Genomic DNA, 24,603 nt, shown 5'->3' on the forward strand with positions numbered 1-24,603 from the left:
TTAAGGAGTACGGTTCGCCTTTAAAGTTGGTGGACACTTTACCATCTAGTTTTACAACGTGGACATTATGAGCATGTTGACTCCCGATCGGACCACCAGGAGCCCAATTATTGAACAGTACCTATTAGTTTAATATTTTTAAGTATTAATTAGTATTTAAAGCGTGAAATTAGTATATTTAACATTAAGTTTTGTATAAATATAAGTAGTGAAGTGCTTTAGTGACGTTTACAAGTGTCTTTGATGTCTCAGGTTTGTAGCCGTTATAGGTTATAAATTTGAAATATCTGTTCGCCTTTGTACACTTTCTGAGTCTTATTATCACTAGTTAGTACCGATTGTGTTTCTTTTTCAGTGTTAATCATTGTACAAGGCTAGAACAAGTGTAGGCATAGTGAAACGTCACTATTTTATGTAAGTAACCGCTGAGCTTGAGTAGGCAATTCCTTGCTTTGTTTTGTGTTTAATTCTTTTAAAAACCCATTTACAATGCAAACACGCAGAGCAGCTGCCGCCGCTGCAGCAGCGGCTCTCCAGCAGGAGCCTGAGAAGTGTGATAAGCTCCAACTTACCTTGCTGGAATTAAAACAATCCAAGGAGTTTAGTGCTCAATTGCTCAGTGAAAGAGAAGACAGTGAGAAGGAGCTATTATTGGTAATTGATAAAAACGATAAGTTAAAAAAGGAACTGTGTACACTAGAGAGTGATTTTAATAATGTAAACTCGGAGCGGGCCCGGCTTCAGGAGACGGTTGACAGGTTTATGGAGTGTAATGCTGCATATGAACAGGCCCTGAAAGACATCGACTCATTGGAGAGAGCACTGCACGACGCCCACGAACACATTTACGAGCTACGGGAGGCCCAAAACCAAGCAGCTGCGGCACACACTCAGACCTTGTTCGAGGAACTGGTCCGGCCTGCATCACAGTTGGTTACCGCAGCAATTGAAAACCCTTCAGTAACTACAGATTTAACCAATGATGCCACTACACCAAGGTTAGTAAATTGCAGCGGAAACAAACTAAAGAAGTATATAAAATTAAATAAACTGATCAAAAAAAATCAAAAGATGTCAAAAATTAATAAATTGTTTTTTAAAAAATTGAGATTTTGTAAAGTTAATATAAGTTTAGTAGATAAGTTAGATTTGTATACAGCTCAGTTAGAACACAGTAGATTACAGTATGAAACTGACACACAGGCATTAAAGTTAAAAATTCAAAGCCTAGAGGATTCAATAAAATCTTTAGATGTGATAAATGAGAGTTCAAAAAAAGTTATTAGTGAATATTCTTTAGCCATGGATGATTTAATATCCCAGATTAAGCATAATTCAGAGCGGTTTGAGTCGTTGACAAATGCCCAGGCATGTGCATGTAAGCAAGTGACTGGAGATTTGTCGACCAGTGCGCTTGACCCAAGCCTGTGTGACAGTTTACCGCAGGGGCAAATGAATGATAATGGCCCCTTCCACACTTCACAACAAAGCACACCTAAACCTAATGTTGTTATGTACTGTGATGAGATTGGGAGCAATATGAGCTCATTTTTAAATTTTTACTTAAAGGGACTTAGTACAATCAATAACTGTCTGCCTCATAGCAGCTTTGAAAATATCATTAAACAAATTTTAAATGACAGTAATATCAATTGTAAGACAACACTGCTTATCTTTATGGGGAATAGGGGTAATGTAAACAAAAATAATTTAGTAAAATATTATATAATATAATAATAAAATAATTTAGTAAAGTTGCAGTCGTATTATGCGACCTTTCGAAGGCATTTGACCTGGTTGACCATGCACTTATTTTGAGAAAGTTGCATCACTATGGTATTCGTGGTACTTTCCTAAAAGTCTTCAAAGCATTTCTTTACAGTAGGAAACAATCCTGTGAAATAGATATTGATGGCATTAAAGGAAAATCCAATTGCCAGTCACTTGACGCTACTTCGGTGCCACAAGGCTCCGTTATTGGCAATATTTTGTTCATAACATTAGTGAATGATCTATCTGCATGCACATCCTATGGTCAACTGATAGCATATGCGGATGATAGCGCTTTTGTTGTTTCTGGGGCAAATTTCACGGAACTTCAGTGCAAAGTGAATGCCTTACTTATGGATGTAAGGAATTGGTTTACGGTTAACGGTATGCAACTTAATTTGGATAAGACGAACGTTCTTCAAATCAACCTTAGGGGTATTCCACTACAAACACTTAAAATTGAATTGGATAATATCACCGTTCCTAGAGTCGAGAAGGCAAAATACCTGGGTTTCATTTTGGACTCTGGCTTAAAGTGGAATGACCATATTGATGAACTGTGCAAAAGATTAGGTAAAGCTTGTTTCGCCATCTCACGCCTAACAAAAATGCTCGACAACGATTGCGTAAGAAATGATTATTTTGCTTATTTTCATTCAATCATCACTTATGGAATTGACATGTGGGGACAGGCGGCTGATAGGCAAAGGGTATTTATTCTCCAAAAAAGAGTGATTAGAATAATGGCTAGGGTGCCCTGGAATACGCCTGCCCGTGATATTTTCCGGTCTCTAAGGATAATAACCTTTCCAGGTCTCTATATATTTGAGGTAGCAAAAGTGGTGCGTAGGAACCTCGAAGAATTCAGAATGCGTGGTCCAAACTATCGTCATGGCTATAACATTCTGCCGAATAGACACAGACTGAAAAAATCAGAGCAGTGTGTGTGGTACACAGGTCCCAAAATTTACAACAAGTTACCCAATGACTTAAAAGTAGTTGAAATGTCTGACACCATGTTTACAACCAAACTCAAGAAATACCTAATAGAGAAAGCTTTCTACTCGGTAGATGAATTCCTAAACCCAAATGACTAGTAGCTATGTATATTCCAATTGCCTATGACATTCAATATTGCTAAAACTTATATTTCATAATTTAATTGCACAATTATATGATTTGCAAGAATCTAATTCGACAGTATCTCCCTATAATGTACCTATCTAATGTTATTATTAAGTGAATAATTGATGATTATTGTAGTTACTATTCTCCTTTATTGATTTCCTTATTATTATTTATGTTGGTCTTGTTTACTATGTACCTATGTTAAATTAAGTAAGCAGAAAATGTTAAAATGACGTGTAACTCCTGTTATCAATAAATGATTGATTGATTGATTGATTGATATTATGAACAATTAAACTCATTGGCAGTGCATGAAATTATTTTCTTTACATTCCCCTATTGTAACCAGATGTCAGAGGCAGAAAAAAAAGAAAATAACACTAGACATAAGTTGAATGTAGCTTTATATAATCTTTGTACATATAGTAGTAAGGTTAGCATAATTGACACTAACAAATTTGTTAGTAAATACCATATGCCTATGGTGTTTTTGACTAAAGGTAAATGTTACCTTTCAAATTATTATAAAAGACAAATAGCTTTATCGCTATCCTATTTATTTGACATTTCTGCCAAGAATTTGGCAGACAACTCTGCTCCTATTGAGCAGCAAAGTATGAACTTGGAATTGGTTCCAGTCATAACCAATGATTTAAACTAGCTTCTAAGACAAAAGATTCTGTCTCTGGCAATTTAATTTTAAGTAACTATAAGAATCAATACTGTGAGCAAGGAAAGTATATCCACCTGGTGCATCAAAATATTCAATGTATTAGAGGAAAAGATTTACAAATTGAACTATTCATGAACGAATTTTATGTAGACATTTTATGTATTACTGAACACTGGTTAAAAAACAATGAATTAATGCCTCAATTTAATAATCACCAGGTGGCAAGTTCGTTCACCAGACATAGTTCCATACATGGTGGGTCGTTAATTATAATAAATAGCCAGTTAAAATTTAAGGAACGTAAGGATATCGTTTCCATGTCTGTTGAACGGACTATAGAACTAAGTGCTGTAGAATTGGAGCAATTTATTGTTGTCTGTGTGTATAGGCCGCCATTAAGTAATTTTGAAACTTTTGAAAAAATTATGGAATCTGTGCTACTTAAAATATCATCTTCTAGTAAAAAAATACTTATATGCGGCGACTTTAATGTAAATATCTTGGAAAATTCAACAATAAGTATCAGATTGTTGAATCTTTTCAAATCATGTAATCTCAATCATATTTTTATGGAGCCTACTAGAGTGACTGCCACTAGTGCCACCTGTATAGATAATATTTTCACTGATATTTTTCCTACTACTAAAAATGTAATTAGCAACTTAGAATCAGACCATTTAGGTCAATTTGAGACATTAAGGAAAAATACTTTGAGAAAACAAATAACTTTTGTACCAGTAACCTCCGACCGCGTGGAACGAATGAAGCAAAGTTTGGTTCAGGCGCTACCCTCCCTGTCTTCCGATATGAGTCCTAATAGTATGTATGATTCATTCTTTCACACTTTTCTGCAACATTATAATGCAATATTTACTTCAAAATCGGTCGTAGTTAGTGGTGCATCAGTTTTTAGTGAGTGGGCTACTGCAGAGTTACATCAACGAAGACGTGCATTGTATGCCTTGTATGAAGAACGGCGGTTTAATACGAGTGATGAATTTAAAGAACATGTTAAGCAATATTCGAAGAAGTTCAAGATAGATTGTCATATCGCTAAGCGAAATTATCTTAGTAATAAAATAAAAAATAGCTCTGACATTATTAAAGCAACGTGGAAAGTAATTAATGTGGAAACTGGTCGCTCGAAACACGCAGTAAAAGATATTAAACTGAATATTGACAACAAAATTATAGATTCCAATTTCGAAGTAGCAACAGAGTTCGAAAAATTTTTCACCGAGATACCAGCATTCACAACTAAGGATTTAAATTCATCACCCTTATCTGCCGTCACATTATTAGAGGAAAACGTTCCTGAGTGTTGTAGAGACCTTTATTTTGAACATGTTTGTACCTCAGATATAGTAAAGGCATTTAAATCAATTAATGTCAAAAAAACTAGTGACCTCTGGGGGTCTCCGTCCATGCCGTAAAATCCTTAGTTGAGATTGTAGCGCCTGACTTAGCAGTTATATTCAACAACAGTGTTGACTGTGGCGAGTTTCCTGATCTAATGAAACATAGCAAAATAACTCCTTTATTTAAATCCGGCAGCCACTCTGACCCCACTAACTTTAGACCAATATCTGTGCTGCCAACTTTCAGTAAAATATTTGAAAAATTAGTTCTTTCGCAATTAGTACGACATTTTAACGTTAATAATTTAATGCATAATAAGCAATTTGGCTTCACACGGGGTCGCTCGACAACCGATGCTGGTGTTGAGCTAATTAAGCATATTTTCGATGCCTGGGAGGAGTCACAAGATGCTTTAGGTATCTTTTGTGATTTATCTAAGGCCTTCGACTGTGTTTGTCATGAAACATTGATCAGGAAACTACATTATTATGGAGTCAGAGGATCAGCACTAAATTTACTCAAGTCCTACTTAAATGGTAGAATACAAAGGGTAGATGTCAATGGACAGAGATCAACTGGGTCATTGGTCTCTATGGGTGTACCACAGGGATCAATATTGGGGCCTTTCCTGTTCCTTATCTACATAAATGACTTGCCATTCCTTGTAAAGACCCACCATGATATAGTATTGTTTGCAGACGACACCTCACTTATTTTCAAACTCAAACGACAGCAACAAGCTCACAGTGATGTAAACAATGCTATCTCTAAAGTAGTGAACTGGTTCAATGCTAATAATTTATTATTAAATGAAAAAAAGACTAAATGTATTAAGTTTGTCACTAATAGTAACGTAAGGAATGAGCAAACAAGTGTCGTTGTGAAGGATGAGGAATTGGAACTGGTAGATAGTACAGTTTTTCTTGGTATAACTTTAGATTCTAAACTTCATTGGGGTCCCCATATTGTTAACCTCTCGAATAGACTTAGTTCTGCAGCTTTTGCAGTGAGCAAGATCCGTCAGTTAACAGACGTGAAAACAGCTCGATTAGTTTATTTTAGTTACTTTCACAGCATTATGTCATATGGTATTTTACTTTGGGGCAGTGCTTCAGAGATAAATACCATATTTATTCTGCAGAAGAGGGCTATTCGAGCAATATATAAAATGAACCATAGAGACTCACTTAGAGATAAATTTAAGGACATTAATATAATGACAGTGCATTGTCAATATATTTATGAGAATATTATGTATGTACATAAAAACATTTGTAATTTTAAGAAAAACTGTGATGTACATAATATAAATACTAGAAATAAACATAAACTCGCGGTGCCCTTCACACGGCTCTGTAAAATTAAAAAATCATTCATGGGTAATTGTGTTCGATTTTATAATCTTCCGAATCATATTACTGAATTGTCAATTAATAAATTTAAGAATCATGTAAAGGGGGCGTCCATTAATCGCGTCATACGTTTTTGGCTTATTTTAGACCCCCCCCTCCCCCATGGTGATCTTTGGTGATATTTTCAGGACCCCCTCCCCCCCTGGCCAATATGACGTGTAATTTTTTGGCAACTTAAGTAGACTTTTTTCCAACCCACGAATCAACCAAATCTTGGCGCGAAATTCAAATTTTCTATGAGAATTTAACCTTCGCCCCCTCATTTTTAAGGTTCCGTACCCCAAAAAGGAAACCACTGAACCGATTAACTTGTTTGGCACACATATGTAAACTTGCGACCCAAAGACGGGCATGTAATTTAAATAAAATAAAAAAAACAACTATAGGGGCTAACTTTTGGGGGGTAAAAGTGAAAATTAGAAATCAAAGTTTTTTGAAATAGTTTTTTAGCGTGTTACATATCAAATGAAAGAGCGTTAATTGGGCCATATTTTTTTTCAAAGTTGTCCACCCCACTTTTTTTTTTGATTTGGAATTTTTTATGTGCTTTCCACTCAGAATCGCGAGCTCTTTCAATCCTAATAGGAGTAAAAAAGTGTCCCAAGGTTTTTTTTCCCTATTCCGTTACCATTTTTTCATACATTTTGTATGGCGGTAACGGAATGGATGGTCTAAAAAAAAATATGGAAATCTTGGGACATTTTTTCTCCTATCACGATCAAAAGACCTCGCGATTCTGAATATGAATCGCGTAAAAAATACCCATGTTACAAAAAAAGTGGGGTAGACAACTTTGAAAAAAATGGCCCTTATACGTATTTCAAAAATATATGTTTTTAATAATTTTCAGTCAAGTAATTTTCAAGTAAATTAAGAAAACAGGCAAAAATGACCAAAATTTTCAAAAAAATACCCGAGATAGCCTTTAATGTATAGATTACAAGAAAACCTATTAGAAATATAAGGTCAAGCCTAAATTGGACTTAAAAGAAAAAACTCAAATTACGAATTTCACTCACTGGGGCTGCAAGGAGTTACCAAATCTTTTGAAAGTGTTGAGTATTTCGTCTTTTTAGGGTTCCGTAGTCAACTAGGAACCCTTATAGTTTCGCCATGTCTGTTTGTCCGTCCGTCTGTCCGTCCGCGGATAATCTCAGTGACCGTTAGCACTAGAAAGCTGAAATTTGGTACCAATATGTATATCAATCACGCCAACAAAGTGGTAAAATAAAAAATGGAAAAAAATGTTTTGTTAGGGTACCCCCCTACATGTAAAGTGGGGATTGTTTTTTTTTTGTCATTCCAACCCCAACGTGTAATATATTGTTAGATAGGTATTTAAAAATGAATAAGGGTTTACTAAAATCGTTTTTTGATAATATTAATATTTTCGGAAATAATCGCTCCTAAAGGAAAAAAAAGTGTCCCCCCTAACTTTTGAACCATATGTATAAAAAATATGAAAAAATCACAAAAGTAGAACTTTATAAAGACTTTTTAAGAAAATTGTTTTGAACTTGATAGGTTAAGTAGTTTTTGAGAATAATACGGAAACTACGGAACCCTACACTGAGCGTGGCCCGACACGCTCTTGGCCGGTTTTTTATAAATTGTTCAAAATATCGATTATTTTATTTTCAAAAATGACTGGGCGCTTAAGCTCTTCTTGTGATGTAAGGAACCCTTGCAACACGAATCTAACTCACACTTGGCCGGTTTTTAAGTGTTATGGCTCGTCTATAATTCCGCCAACGTCAAGGTTTAGGAAGGCACGCGTGTTTTGAAGACAGTTGGCCGGTGAGCTCTACATTTGTCAAATTTGCCGCCTTTTTCAGTGCCATGATTAGGTTGACCGTCTATAACCGACTGTCCGTGTACACGTGATGAGGGCAAACTAAAAAAATCTTTGAGAATTAAAAATAACCGACTGCACACAGCTCTTTTTTTCTCACTTGATGGTCTCATCGGAAAATCAGCGCTGGAAGTCACCAGCAACACGCTGAGATGAGGCCATTTCTTGGCACTTCATTCCTTTCTGTTTATGTTGTAATGTGTAATTAATCTTCACTGTGTTCACGAATAAATTATATTCTATTCTATTCTGTTCTCTTTGCACTGCACAACGCAAGTTCTGACTGTAAAAGTTGATATAAAAATAGCTCAGAAATATGTTTTTTTCTTTACGTTAGTGTAACAAAAAAAAATACACGTGATATGTTCCTAACCCCCCCAACCCCCATGGTGATATTTGGTGATTTTTTCATGACCCCCTCCCCCCCCTATCCAGTATGACGCGATTAATGGACGCCCCCAAAGCGTGTACTCATTTCCAAAGCTTATTATACAACACAAGACTACATGAATGATAAAACAACGTGGGATTAATTGTTATTCGAAATGGTTTCTTATTTTTACGTTTTTTATTATTATTATTGTTGATGAAATTAATATTGTATTTTTTTGGACATTGGATTTTTCCTAGAAATATTCTAGACATGTATTTTTATATATACATAATACCTAATTATATATTTTTTGTTTAACGATTATTTTTATATGAAATTGTATATTATAGACTCAATATTATTATGAACAATAATTTACAACAATAAATTGCTCTGATAATTAGGTTAGATTAAGATCATAATATATATGTAATGAACTATTCATAAGAGCTTGTAACTAGGCCTACATGAATAAAGATATTTTGAATTGAATTGAATTGAATATTATCAGTGTGTGGCCAATGGCCATATATTCAATACTGAATATAATAAGGCGCAAAGATATCGTTTGTAGAGGTATTTAAACCGTACACAGAAAGCACTTTTTTTTTAGTTAGATTTTTCGTCTTTCTGGACCCATTTCTATTCTCCTAAGGCCCTGCCATCAATAAAGGATTCAACTCTTAATATCTAACCGTGCATGCAGCGTGTTCTGAGGCCGATTGTACATTGAAATATGAAATGTGGCAAGCTGCATTATTTGTTGCCATCATAAAATCGAAGCGTAATAAATAACAATATGTAACTTTGCCGTGTTTTATGAACCAGTATATCATACGATGTCCTTTCATTTAATACTAGGAATAAATAGCGGACTTAATAACAATAAGTCTGGTGAACTCGCTACGTGAATACCTTACACAACAGACAACCAAGTAAGCAAAAATATCTATATGACATAGACTAGTTTTTTGTGGTGCATACAACGCAAAACATTAGTAAAGAAATTCACGTGCTTGGAGTAGGGCACGTAAGAGGTGGTCTAGCTATTGAAAAAGTCAACTAGCGGCAGTCTATACCATGCAGTCCATGACATGGCTTATGATCGCATTCAGTGGAGTGGAGACACGCTACACTGAGAGAAAATACAACCAGTTTTCATGTTCGTTCAACAAGTTTTTTGGTTAAAATAGCGCCTACGTGCTCTTTGGTTCAAACAACAAGCTACTTGTCATTTGAATCGGCAATATATTTGAATCAACAAGTCGATTTTATAAAAACAACCTGACACATATTGTTTTAAACATACGTTTGGCTGATTCAAACGGATAAACCGCAACAAGTCGAACTTGTTAAATTCACAATGCAAATTTCTCTCAGTGTACTTGTGAGCGCGACCCGCATTGAGGGTACGAGGAAGAAGATAAGTGAAGAGATGCAAAAGTTTAACCCGCTTTAGAACCCTCGGTTCCAATTTTCATTAAGGGTAGTTTGGTCTTCATTAGACAAAGAAACAAACACTACGGTAAGTCATTCAAGATAGTTTTAGTAAGTATGTGTGAAGTCACTGTGAAGTGCTAACTCCGGAATCGTATAATTTCATTAATAATTAAAAGCTCAATTCGTTCATAATCAAGATGAGAGGATGTTTCTAAGATCTAATGCAGAGAACAAATAGATAAGATGACATAAAACGCCATTACTGCATTCTTCATCACAGATTTATGAGCAAAAAACGCGTAGGTACCGTATGGCTGCGGTTCCTATTCCTATTATTGCATTGAAAGCTAGTGAGTCGATTACTGGACGAGCCAAGAAGCCTATTGTCATCAGCCTTGACAGAGAGCCAGAAAGAAGGACAAACGGAGGGATAGACAAAAAGTGATCCTTTATGGTTTTTTTTTCCTTTAGGACACGGAACCCTGAAAATAGCCGTACTATTTTTTAGATTTCAATATTGTACATTTTGAGTTCGTTTTACTCTAAATAGTTTCATTTCAATCTAAACTGAATCTACGGCCAATACATGATATGTTAGAAGCAAATATCGGTGGGATACTGTGGTTTAGAGGCATGCTTATAGATGCGATAAATAGTTATTCGGCTGAATCTGAATCTTCGTCAAACACATTTGGATCTATCGGTGAGAGTTGCAATCAATCTATCAATGATCATCAGTACATACCTAGCCGGCATCGGCAGCTGACGTTGACAAGAAATCGTCATACGAGTAAAATAGGCCCCTATATGAGATTCTTTTGGCTATCTCCCGGCAGAAAATGGCTCCTCAACATACCATGGTGTTTACGAGTAACCGACTCGCCTGCATCAAGTAACGCGAACACAGCCTGGCATTGGCTATAAATAAGGATTGTGTAATAGAGCAATAAACCATCTCGCATTATGCGATGTTATGCACGCTGGCTTGCAAAGGTAATATCAATCGTTAAGGATAGTGGGCGATGTATCATCCCCGACAGCTCTTAAAACACTAATTAAGGTGGAAATTCTACACATTCTTTGATTTAGGTACAATAAGCACAGATCTCCGCTCTTCCCTATACTACAATTAGAATGAATGCGAGTGAAAGAAGTTTCATTGTGTGATTTTTTTCGAGAGAAAATTGATCACTGCTTTCCAGAAATTTTGGTACAGCATTATCGCAGGAATACGTCCGATGCCAGCTGGAACAGTTAATTAGGATTAATAACAGTAAAATGAACCTTGATTGGTCATCTACTTAGAAAACACATGTATGAATTTCTTTATTTAATTTTCTACCATGATAGAATAGGTACACACGATGTCTGCTTATGTCGTATACCTTAATCCTACTTCAAATTCAGAGCGCTACTCAATTCCCAAATCATCTAATGGCCATTTTGGATTCAGCTACACACCTATTTACTACATATCAGAATATTATTAGAAATCATAAGTCACATTTCTCACTTCCCATAAGGTCCAGATTGGATGAACTTGACAACGACAAACGAAGCATTGTAAACTGGCAAGCACATGCATATGATTCCAGATTAGAGAATACGAATAATGACTGACCAGACCCCGTTACCCTATACCGACCACCGCAAGTCATTGACGTTGCTTGCCGAGCTTTCGATTCATAGGTACCTATTATAGACACTGTGAATGAAATCTCTCTTTTTTTACTATAAATGGGCTTACTCATGGCCACAGACTAGCCGAGACGAAGACGTGGCCTACGATGAAGCTAGCCCAGAAGGTGCCTGTTTAGCACCCTTGTTTTGAAACTTGCTGGCTTATATGAGCTTGAATATAGACGCTTTCGGTGGTAGAGCACAGCAAACGTCACTCCAGATTGGAGGTTATGTCCCAGAACCCATCTGGGACATAACCTCCGATGCCATAAGTTATTATATTATATAAGATCCATTGTTGAAGAAGTAACTAAAAAAGATTTCCATGATATGGAACTAAAACAAGTTAATGATGAAATGATGAGATGACGAGTGATAGAGATGTATGGAAGAGAAAGACACTGCGCCGACCCCAAGTGACTGGGATAAGGGCAAGAGAATGATGATGATGATGATGTTGAAGAAGTAACTGGCATGAAATACTTAGTTTGAATATTAGACAATTGATTGAAAAGGGCCCACGATATCTCTTAAAAGCAGCTGTTGAAGTAAATATATTATAGTGCCAATTGAATTGATAATTTATGAAAATTTCTAAAAGACTGAGGCGAAATCCTTTTCTTGTTCATAATAACACCAAAGTTATTCATTTCAATATTTATTCTACCGCTTGCTACCGTCCGCGGTCTCACGACTCAATCTAATAAATAGTACTGGTATTACGGGAAAGATATTCAGTAATAAGATATCTGGTAGCGAAATGTACGTCGATGGCGAATGTTAATAAGAAATTATTGGCCGAAGCGCGAATAAAGAGAAATAACGCGGTATGCTCTGTGGGATACGCTAAAATGGCCTTAATAAAGTTACTTATATTGCCTTTAAGATCTATATTTATTGTAATTTTCGTAGTTATGTTTTGATTTAGTAAAGCTTTCCATTGTGGGTTGAATATCTGCGAGTGTACACGCACAGATTTATCCGTAAGATTGGCACGCTACGGTCTAGCGTTTTTCAAACTTTATGGTGCCACGGCCCATTATGACCTCTCAAATTTTTTCGCGACCCCCATACCCATACCCATACCTCGATCCTAATATTACCTATAACTGAGTGCTGAAAGATGTAATAATAATAAAGTTGTAATCACCATCCCCCATGATGAGAATCTCGTGAAAGCCGAGAAGGACAAGTCCAGTAAGTACCTAGACTTGGCTCACGAGATAACCGCCATGTGGGATGTTGATTCGACGATCATTGTCCCGATAGTCGTTTCAGCGAACGGTCTCATAGCGAAGAGTCTCGACCAACATCTCGAGAGACTCTCGCTTGGTGGTTGGATCAAGGGTCCGCTGCAGAAGGCGGTGATCTTGGACACGGCGCGGATAGTCCGACGGTTCCTCTCTCTGCGGCCCTAACCACCGGCAGCTTGGGCCCTGCCCCGCTGCTGGCGGCACCCTAGGTTAGGTTTTTTATAATGTTTTTATATATTTTGTATTGTTTTGTATGTGGTTTTGTATTTTACTTTTATAATCATATTATAAAACCTAGCCTAAGAATTAAAATGAATAAAGCTGTAAATTCGATCAAAGGTAAAGATTTGCAAACTCGTCTGTTGCGAATAGTATGCGTAGATATGGGTGTACTTTATCACATCACTCAGAGGTGAGAATGGTGAGCTGGCTTTCGAGAGGAAGGGTTTTGACACGCTTTATGAAGCTTAAATCAGAATTATTAATGTTTTTACAATATTGTTCCTGATTATGTTACGATATTGAAAGTAGCATATCTTGCCGGTATCTTTGACCACTTGAATGCTATGATCGCAAGTCTGAGAAAAAAACGAAAACATAATTACGGAAAAAGATAAAGTTAACGGATTTCTAGCAAAAATTGACTTGTGGACAACATTTTTACACAGCATGCAGTTTGCGTATGCGTATGCAGTTTGATTATTTCCTTGCATGGCTAAAATCATTCAAGAAATATCATCAGATATGGTGGAGCGCTTGCAAAGTTTAAAAAACCAACTCCTAAGTTATTTCTCAACTGAAACATTGATTGGTGATGGAAAGTTGGATTTTGAATATTTTTTTTAATATTAAGTCCGTTGAGCTGGCCGATCTCAACGCCTCGGTGAAAGAAGCACCATTTCAATTGATGCATTCTGGGTTAAAATAATGGCTGAATATCTACATTTAGTAAAAGAAGCCCTTAAAGTTTGATCCCATTTGCTACTTCATATTTATGCGAGCTGACGATGACGTTTTCAACAAATAAACACAATTTATTTATTTATCATAAAATGAGTTGTTTTAAGGTTAACCTTTTAATTTTCACGAATTTGACTTTTTAAAGTTAAAAAAAAAATTAACCAGCCTGTCATAAATTTATCTTAAAGCTGAACTTCGCGACCCCCCTGGATAAATGCCGCGACCCCCCTGGGGGTCGCGACCCACACTTTGAAAAACACTCTAACCTAACTGTTCTGTTCTATATGTACAAGTAAATATTTTTGTGTTAGATAATTTTAACGCACAGTCACAGACATTTTTCCAGCTTTATTGTAGATTTGTATTCTTTGTAGATATTTTCACGGAACAGATCCAGCGGCTAAACATGAATAAAGTCAACATAGTTTTCAGGATCCTATGTAGTTAATAGTTATGGTAGAGGATTGTAAGATTTGGTGATAGGAGATATTTCGGCCTTACGTCTTAATTCGACATACCTAACACCGTCACGCAACAGCTCCCAACTCCCGAGGTATAAGTACTTGGTAACAATTTAAAAATAGTAGTTACGACAGAGCATCACACCAGAGGGCAGGGCCGCCATCGGATATCGCGCCACCATTACTTAAAGCTGGAATACAGTTGATAGATCATACACACATAACACACACCTCCTGAGGCATAGTGCCCGTGCATGCGATACGTGTAGCAATTTGTCCCGAATCCGTAAGGACCGGGCTACCACGGGTACTGCTAGAAAGCGGACACTGTAACGACAGCTCGTTACGCCAGTGCAGAAAGGAGACAACATTCGATATCGGGCCTTCAACTATCATGCATTAGGTACTTAAAGGTAGAATGTGGAATTAGGCAGGAGTTGATAAAACACATACAACTCGTGAGGCATAGAGCCCATGCATGCGATACTTGTAGCAATTTGTCCCGAATCCATAATGACCAGGCTACCACGAATACTGGTAGAAAGCGGACGGTAACCCAAGAGCACGGGGTACAGATAAACTAAGACGCATCAAAATCAAAACCTATTACTTATCTATCAAGGTATCTAATCATACACAAAATAAAAATAAACTTAAATCTTAACCGCACCGTCCACACAACTGACAACCCTGTCCTTCACAATAGCGTATTAATTTGGAAGAAGCCTGGAGCGGATCACGGTACCAACGTACCACCATCAACAATAGCTGACACAACCTTATCTCAACCACATAAGGAGCACTAAAGGTCTACATGCACTATCATTAACTGTAACTGACCAAACATAAGCCGTAATCCCAGAAGATAAGAATGATAAGTTATACGTATCACTGATAGACAGAGCACCATGACACCATGATCTTTCATAAAATCATAAACTTATTACAAAAATAATAAAGACTTATAGTCAAGTTGTATCGCTATCCGAAGGGGCAACATCAACACAAGCTGACTTATAAGCCTTAATGCGTGCGTAGCCGAATGCACAAACGCTCACGATAATATATGTTTCGTAGCTATCTATCTCTATCGCTCTTGCGTATTATATGCGCGACAGAGCTGGACTGCATTTCTGTCGGCGTCTGGCGTCGACGATTGCCATTCGACGCCGGCTGCTATGCGAGTAGGCCTACCACTGATCAGTCGGTCGTGGGCACCTGCGGCGGTAACTGGACTGCACGGTAGTCGGTCGCAGGGTCAGGGGGACTGTCATGCAAGTGGGACGGAGGCGCCTGCGGCCTTTGGAGGATCATTACTCGACGGACAGGACAATACGAGTTTCTCTAGGGTCAATGACCGCATTTTGTTTCTCTTATTTCATGACATATTTTTGACGGAGTGCTAAGGCATTTAGCTTAGAGATTTTTAGTCGTAATTCCTAATTACCACCAAATCTATAAATGTCATCAGAATAAACACTCTTCGTGAAAATGGGTTCAAAAATGCTACGATTATAGTTTTTAGTAAGTTAACATTTTGCTCCGTACTCTCCTTAATTGTTCCTATCCGTGTGGTCTGACAATTTAGATTCAATAACCGTTCATGGCAGCCCTTGTAACAATATTTCACCGATTAGATCTCCTGGCATTGTCTTAGCACATTATTACTGGATCATAAACGCGTCGCCTTGCGACTTACTAGCAGCATCATTTTATATGACCATCGATGCATTTTGCGTCGTTGCAATAAGGCTTTCTTTATCTCAGTCAATATGTTGACTATGGTATATTCATCGATTTCCTTAAGCACGAGAGCTTTCGATTAAAGTAGACTGGCGGCTGGCCTAGCCACAATGAGATAGCCAAGAGACCCAAGAGTCATCATTTCCATAACGTCCAAAATTGGATAAACCTAAACTTATCTCCTTGCTATACGACATGCGATCTCTAAAATGTTAATTGTCTATTTGTTAGACTGGTTCAAGTTACCCCTCCTGCATAGTCATTGACATATTTTTTATAGGCAGTAATTAGATGTCACAGTTTCGTTTTTTTTTCAACCCCTTATTTGCCAAGAGTGGCACTGAAGCTTTAGTAGTTTCATGTGTTCTGCCTACCCCTTTATGGGATACAGGCGTGATTGTATGTAGTAATTAGATATATACTTTGTTATTTTTGTTTAACTGATCATTATCAACCTGTGATATTGACACACATTTTTGTTAACAACTTACGCTAATTCTGAAAATGCCCGTAGACAGGTGTGAGTCGAACGCTCGCTATAGGAGCGATGAATGCAAGTTGCTTTATGTCCCGCGCCCCGCGCGAGACTCACGATGCCAATTCAGAGGACATTTGCGGGGAAAGTCGGGATTTGTAGGACTCGCGGCGATAACCAGCGCTGTAAAAGCGATATGTATCACTCAAACAATTTGTAGAACACACGGCAATAAGTCGGACAAGTCATGATTTTAACCGCTAATCGCCCACTGCTGAGCATAGGCCTCCATTCGTGTTCGTCACTTTAACCCGGTCCTGGGCTAGTCTCATCCAGAGGTGCCCCACAGTTTTTCGAATGTCGTCCACCCCACGAGCCAAGCCAACGGATGCCAGGCGTTTCTTATATCCGAAAGCGGCCACCATTTTGTCAACATTTTGGTCCACCTGTCATCAGTTGGACAAGTAAGTATTTTTTTATTTAGGTACCTACTTAAAAAAATTTACAAACAAAGTCAAAAGTTCATAGTTTATGATCGAGAACGCAAGCTTTGACATACCCTGCTAACTTGAATCACTAAATTAAGCTACGCCGAGACTCTACCCTTGTGCGAAACCGACCCAAACGTCTCCATGACACGACTGACGATTTTACCACCTTGGAGAAACGGCACGTTTACCACGCTGCTAAGAAAATCAGTTGGACGTAAGATCCGGAGCGAGGATCGCAACCAGCCAGCCTAGCCGAAATGACGATCGTTGACGACGTTGACGCTAGACGACAATCGAAACGGAGTCTGGTTCTGTCGCACCAATAAGGAAGAGATATAGAGATAGCTACAACGTAACGATACTATACGATATAATTAACTATAACGATATTTGCTGTGCATTTGGCTTCGTGCCCAGAGCTAAAGATTCGAGTCGAACGCTCGATAAAAACATCTAATTAAAATTGACATGTCGTCTTCACCATTTGTGTCTTAACATTGCCAAACTGAATAGCTTCATTTACTGGAACTTTACCTGTCAAAGCGGACGTTTAAAATAATAATCCAAACGGTACTGCACCGTAAATAAATAAAGAAAGCCCAACATGGAAACATGATTAGCAAAAACATTTGATAGACAGCATAATGTTAACATATTTACACAAGTCAGCAGTAACCGACTTGTAGAAGTACATTCTATTGTTTACTATATTCCCAAGCAGGAAAATCTCAATTTGAACAGGTTGCGTAGTGGTAGTTAAGGTGGTCATGATGACAGGACAGTTAGCTGTTGTTTTGCGATGGTTACGTCCAATTATTTACTAGTTACATTCCATCAATCACAATCAGGGTTAATTCCATAGATAAGTGATTAGGTACTCGTTAGACGGCGCATATTTTTCAAAATATAAAACCGTCTTCAAAAATAAGCTCGTTACAAAAGACGGAGAAACTAAAAAGCAAAAAGTAATAAACCTTCGAATTCAGATTTCTTATCGGATTGCAATGCAATAATCTAAACATCCAAATTATAAACAAATCAATTATTTTTGTAGTCGGTACCAGACCTGTTCGTCGCCTTGCTATTTCCTGTTTGCCCCACCCAACCATACGCAGGCTGGCCCCGACTCCAAAAATAATTGATTTGTTTATAATTTGGATGTTTACATTATCGCAATCCGATAAGAAATCTGAATTCAAAGGTTTATTATTTTTTGCTTTTTAGTTTCTCCATGTTTTGTAACGCGCTTATTTTTGAAGGCGGTTTTATTTTTTGTTAAAAAGTTTATTTATTTATTGATTTTTAGTGGTTCCTATTGATATTATATGTATCAGTCTGAATATATGTACAGTAGTGAAAGAATTATCCTTTAACTCCTAACCATTGAGGAGTTGACCTTCCATCATCAGCTCAGCCACATAAAATTATTACCATCAGGCGTAAATACTAGTGTACCTTTGAAAAATACACTAAAAACATTACATGTGCCTAGTGCTTCTCCAAGATCCCATCATCAGACCCCGACTTGGTGCCAATGGGACCATCTCGGGGTTATACCTGGTCGATTGGAAAAAAAATGTTGAAAATCGGTCCATGATTCTCGGAGATATCGAGTAACATACATACAAAAAAAAAATAAAAAAAAACATTCAGTCGAATTGAGAACCTCCTCCTTTTTTTGAAGTCGGTTAAAAATATAAGATCAACTTCTGGTCACTGAAGCCCTTGATTACCATTGCATCTAATGATAGCAGTATTTCTCTGCAACGTCTTTATGGGCTCGTCGTACTTTATTCAGCATATTTTCGTTCGGAAGAATTTATTCAAAGTTCCACGATCAATGGTTTCTCTGTCGAGTGTTCTTATAAAGAATCTATAGAGAGATCAGATTACATAGGTAAAATATTTGAGAAGAAGTCGCCGTAGATAGTAGTCACTAAGGGAATAAATTAAGCAGCGTTAGACCTCACAGTTTTGACAAATAGTTCGAGATCGAGAAGCGGTATCTACGGTCCGTAATCTATGGCGAACCGGCTAAGTAAATTGTTTTGTCGGCAAACAATCTGCAGTCAGCTCGTACAGACACTTAGTTAGACCATTAACTTAAAATGTTGACAAAAATCAAAAAGGTAATCACGGTCTATATCCCGGTCAATATAAGTCTAACTTAAAATGTGCCTACATCGACGCTGAATCAATCATTTCATTCATTTGTTTACTGGTTTTTGTCACGACTGTCATTTGTTACTTTATACAAGGATACTAAGATTCTTTTTAACGAGTGACATTCCATAAATTAATAACTTTATATAATGACCATTATCTGAAGGACAGCCAAAAACGAATCTATAGCCGTTTTTGCGGAAATCCATGTAATCAAAATCAAAAAGATTGCTTTAGGAAGCCAATAAATGTGTCAAGAGCTAAATAGATTAGGACAAGGACCGGTTGTTAGAAGGTAAGTGTCAATTTAGTGTTGTAAAATGCCCAAGGGTACAAAAACAGACAAAAAAAAAAGAGTGATGTGAACTCAATTTTTGTACATAAATCCGATATTCGCTGATCTTTGAGGCAGGTTCGATTTCAAATTCAAAAAATGTGTAAATTAAACAGGAGATCCCACTGCATTATCATAGGAATCGCCTTTATAATTGTGACTCAACATTCATGAACTAATTTGATTTCCAATATTTTAAAAACACTTTAAACCCTCGTTTATTTATGCACGTCAGTCCGATGCACTTAAACAAGCACCTGTATTCAAAACGCATCATTTGCATACAAAGTCACTTCTGTTGTTCCTGCGCAAGCGCATGTTAACTCGATGTTAATTATGCAAAGCGATTCGATATCCTTTCCTTCGATTTTGTCATCAGGAAACTGGCCGTTAAGAATAGGGTTTACTCGATTTAAAGGGATACAAAAAGTTTGTGTATGTTTTGTTTGAAACTTGTGGGTTAAGCGTGTCTATGTATTGACATGGTGCCCGAAGTGAAACGATATAAGAAATATAATTATATAACATCGTTCACCTACCTATACAATTCTGTGACAATATTTAAATAAACGCAGCGTGGGTAGGCCCCCCATAAGGTGGACTGATGACCAGGTGACGGTCGCAGGAGTCCGCTGGATGCGGGTGGCGCAGGACAGGTCGTTGTGGCAATCTTTGGAGGAGGCCTATAACCAGCAGTGGACGTCTTTCGGCTGATATGATGATGATGATGATGATTTAAATAAACAGTATAACATAGCAGGTGTCGGTATGATACGTTTTAATGCACATATTTGGAGAACATTTTTACTTTTAGTTGCTTCCAAATTAAGATTGTAAGAGAGAGAAGACGGGCTGGTAACATCATCGTCCAAACCGTATCCAGCTATGGCGACTCCTTGTTAATCTATGTGGTCTGAGTTTTGGCTTTGGTGGGCTCTAAGTGGGTTGTCGATCGCTTATTACATTCATTCGGTTGAAACAAAAGTTATTCCTATCAACATTGTCCACTTCCACATCCTTATTTCCACTTACACTTTAAACGAAAAAATAAACGTTAGCAACGTCTTGATCTTGACCTAAATATTCGACTTGTTTTTGCAAAATTGACGTATTTTCAGAGATCGCCCGCAGCTTCAGCAATCAAAAGAATAAGCACCATTCAGACGATCACAATGCAAACTACAAATCCGCTCGGAGGTGCGTGCGCGCATGTAATTACGTTCGGCGGCGGTCTTATTGAAAGGTCCAACGGCGTGTTGCCATCGCTTTCAACAGTTGACGAGCTTTTATGTCGGTGTTAGGTGGACCAGTGTAACTGTCTCTGCTTTTTAAGTCATCAGGATTTATTCAGGATCTGTTTAATCTGTAATGAATCTCACGGAAAATCAGGCTTGAGAAGACGGAGTTAGTAGGCTTCTACCTTTGACAAAAACATAGAATTTGTAGTCGAGAAATTAAGTAGGTATCATATACCCTGATGAGAAGTTTACAAAAGACGGCTTGAGGACGAAACTCGTAAGACTGAACATTGACATTATAAGGAAGGCCACTAATTATTTGAGCATGTGTTCTGTTAAGTATACCTACTGAGTTCCACTGACCCAGGTTATTATAAATAAAATACAAATCAGTCTCGCCGTTACGTATTTGAAATGATAGAGATATAGTAAAGTAAAAGTCAACTTTGATGAAAGATCTGATAAGAAAGCTAGTAAAGATTGCCAAAGCTTTGCAAGTCACAAGAACAAGGAGGAGGCGGTGGATATTAGGCTAGCAGCCAGCAATTTGATGGATTGTGGAACACCCGGGGCCCTAACCATGTGTAATGATGTACGTCTTGATCCGACCGTGCATGTGTTTTGTTGAAATACGGAGTCTGACTGACCTATTGGCTTAGTCTTATCATTATGGAACTTTCTACTATATTATAGTGGCTTCGCTCGCGACTTCTCTGCGTTATTTGTTGAAAACTTTTGATCTGCATTTTCATTTAAATAATTCAACGAGTTTTATTTAGAGTGCTTTAACGGACTGTATCCAACACAAACTTGCAGTACTGTTTTATACATCGTGTTTTAATTGAATTCCGTTAACTTCGGCATATAGAAAGGTTCATTATAGAAAGCAGAATGGCATAGTTAGTTTTCTTAAATTTGTGTTTTTTCTTAAAAAACCATACACCTGCGATAGATGTTAACTTCAATTGCTGTTGAGAAACGGGCTACAATTAACTCACACTAAGTAAGTGTCAAAACTATGACATGTCAATCGCATATGGAACACAAAGCCCGTTTCTTAACAGCAATTGTTGTAACGTCTATCGCAGGTCTATGGTATTTTTCAGAAAAAAGTTACGGATTTAAAAAAACTAACTATTGCTATTCTGTTTCCTATAATGGACCTAACTATATGGTGAAGTTAACGGAATTCATTAAAAACACGGTGTATTTTTATTGGACGAATGAATTATACTCACTGCAATTCAAATTCAAACATGTCAGTTACTAACGCAGATGGCATACAAAAATAAACATAATGTGCGATTTAAAGCGTGTAAACTCGTCTTAAAAGCAATCATCTCACCAATTTATAACGGACGTCGGACCGATAAATGGAATTGATAGAAGATTAGAATTACAATCTGGTGTTCTAGTTGACTATGGAAATTAGTACATAATTACTTAGCTTCCTCTGCCTCCCCATAAAAATGGGTAAAAGGCAAAATCAATTTGCAGATTCTAATCCTGTACTTTGGGCTGTCGGTATTATTAAGGCAGTAAACTGGCCAAGAACGTATATTACATATCTAATGAGACTTTTATTGACCGCGCGGGTACACTAAACCAATTAAAGATATCCAATAAGTAGATATTACCATGCTAATATACTTTCATATCGTAACTAGGAAGAAATACGAGTAATAATGCCTCTTGGCGGAATTTTCCATTACCACTAAAATACCCTAGCCTTGTACTTAACTCTAAATAATTTACAGAATGTATACCTATCTTTGTAGTGCTTCGGGAATTTCTGCGGAGAACAGGATTGTGTTTACTCTACATAATAATTGGAAATACTGCATGTAAAATTTCATTTTGAGTCCGGGCCCCGATTCGTCTTATTTGTCAACCTACAACAAATCTATGAAAATCTGTTGAGAAACACGACATGTGAAGAACAGGAGTCAGGACAACCGTGCGAAAGCATTTTGCCCGAGCGTAATCGGAGGCCGTAGCTTACACGGTAAAAAACTAAGTAAGAATTTTACACAGGATTCCCAATAGTCCCTCCTGTAATTCTACAGCCAATTTTATACACTTGTCTAAGAATGTCCCTCGTCGAGTCCGGATCATAAATTCGAAGTCGTGTGAACCTGGAACGATGTTTCCGCGTCAGCGAATAATTGGAGTAGAACACGGATTTATAACACTCAGCATGTGTAAACTTAAAGGGATTGGCGACGTGTAATTGGATAATGTTGGATAGTGGTTCTCGGGTAATTGACAGCTGGGACAAATAAAGAAGGGTCGACGACAGGTTAAACTACACGGGGAAACGTGTGCGCAATGACAGTTGGGCGCAAGACGAGTAGTATGTACTTATTTTTCTTCCACGATTTCTGTGACCGCTCTCTGTCAGTCAGTCGGAAATTACACAGGAGGTAGTTATTTTATATCCAAAGCTCGCCATTGGTCTTCCTAATAGGTGCCTAGGTAGGCTCTTTTTTATGAGATGGGGTACAAACGAGCAGACAGGTCGCTAATTCTAAGCGATCATCGAAGACTAGAAGGGTTGATGGTGCATTACAGGCCAGACGTTATGCTGACTATGCTCTTCTTATTTCTGATCTTAGATCTTTATCTACAAAATCCACTCAGCGAGTTGGGGAATGTTCAGTGTTCACTACCCCGTTCTCCAGTCAACATTGTCATCCATAATGCGCTTTTTAAAGTTATCCGAGACATCAAAACAAAGTGGACATTCATTTAGCAGTATTGCTGTAAACAAACCTCACAAGGCCAGAAACAGTAAATGGCGGGTCATAAATCGGCAATGACGTCGTGTGCGATTAAATCCACGCAGCGTAGGGACAGGCGCGGCTCGTGAGAACGCAGAAGTGCAGAGGTAGTGGCGAACGGTCCGGGAAATTGTGTCACTTCGTACCTTGGTAAAGCTCCGAGTAGAATTGTTTGACGGGACGCCAACTATCAATACACCTCTGGCAATGGGCGGGGGTCAATTAAATTTCCCTCATTGTCAGGGATTTTTTCCGCAGGCAAGCTACGCAACGGTAACAGATTATAAACAGGTGGATCGTATGCTAGTCAGCGACGCAACACCTTTCTGAAGAGAAGAGCTAATGTATTATTTAGAGCTTATATATTATTAATAAAATGTCTATGTCTATGTCTATGTCTATGTCTATTATTGTAATTATTCACCAGAATATGTTAAAGAGGCGTGTAGTTTTTTAAATGATCTAAATAAATATCCAGCAGGCAATCTAATTCAAGCCACCCAAAAATTTACACTTCCAGTTCCAACAATTTCAATTCAGCCAACTTTTGTGAAGGAGAGCCAGCCAGAGTAAATTCTGGTTGTCTTTTTTGTGAAAATTGTACACAGTTAAGTGAAATCCCCAATCTTTCCGTCGAAGTTTCTGCCCTTTAACACATTCACAGCCACCATTGTATAGAAATGAAGATCTTAAGGCACCATATGCTCATTGTGAATAAACGATTTCATTCATTAACGGTGTGGACGCCTCATTACGTCGCCAATTTACGAACACGCGGATTCTAAAGAAGTCATCCTGCTTCCCATGGTTTAATTTGTTGTTACGATGTGTAAGTTAGTCGGAAGTTCGATCGGACCACTGTATTTTAAATGATATAGGACAAAAATAAGACTAGTAAAAGAATAACAAAAAAAACCAGCATTTTTAGATGGTAAACAGAAATCAAATTAAAAGCCTCCTGTACCAAATCTCAATTTATTTTAGCCGTTGGTTTAGATACGCAGCCAGGCTACCTGTC

At 37.6% G+C, this 24,603-nt stretch overlaps 1 protein-coding gene across 1 annotated transcript in view; it reads right to left on the reverse strand.

The window, feature by feature from the left end:
* The window catches only part of LOC125232183 (protein N-terminal asparagine amidohydrolase), a 179,084-nt gene that overhangs the window by 143,433 nt on the left and 11,048 nt on the right, over nucleotides 1-24,603 (reverse strand). The gene's annotated exons all lie outside the window — the stretch shown is intronic.

This window comes from Leguminivora glycinivorella, chromosome 12 (assembly GCF_023078275.1).
Source record: "Leguminivora glycinivorella isolate SPB_JAAS2020 chromosome 12, LegGlyc_1.1, whole genome shotgun sequence".
NCBI classification, from domain to species: domain Eukaryota; kingdom Metazoa; phylum Arthropoda; class Insecta; order Lepidoptera; family Tortricidae; genus Leguminivora; species Leguminivora glycinivorella.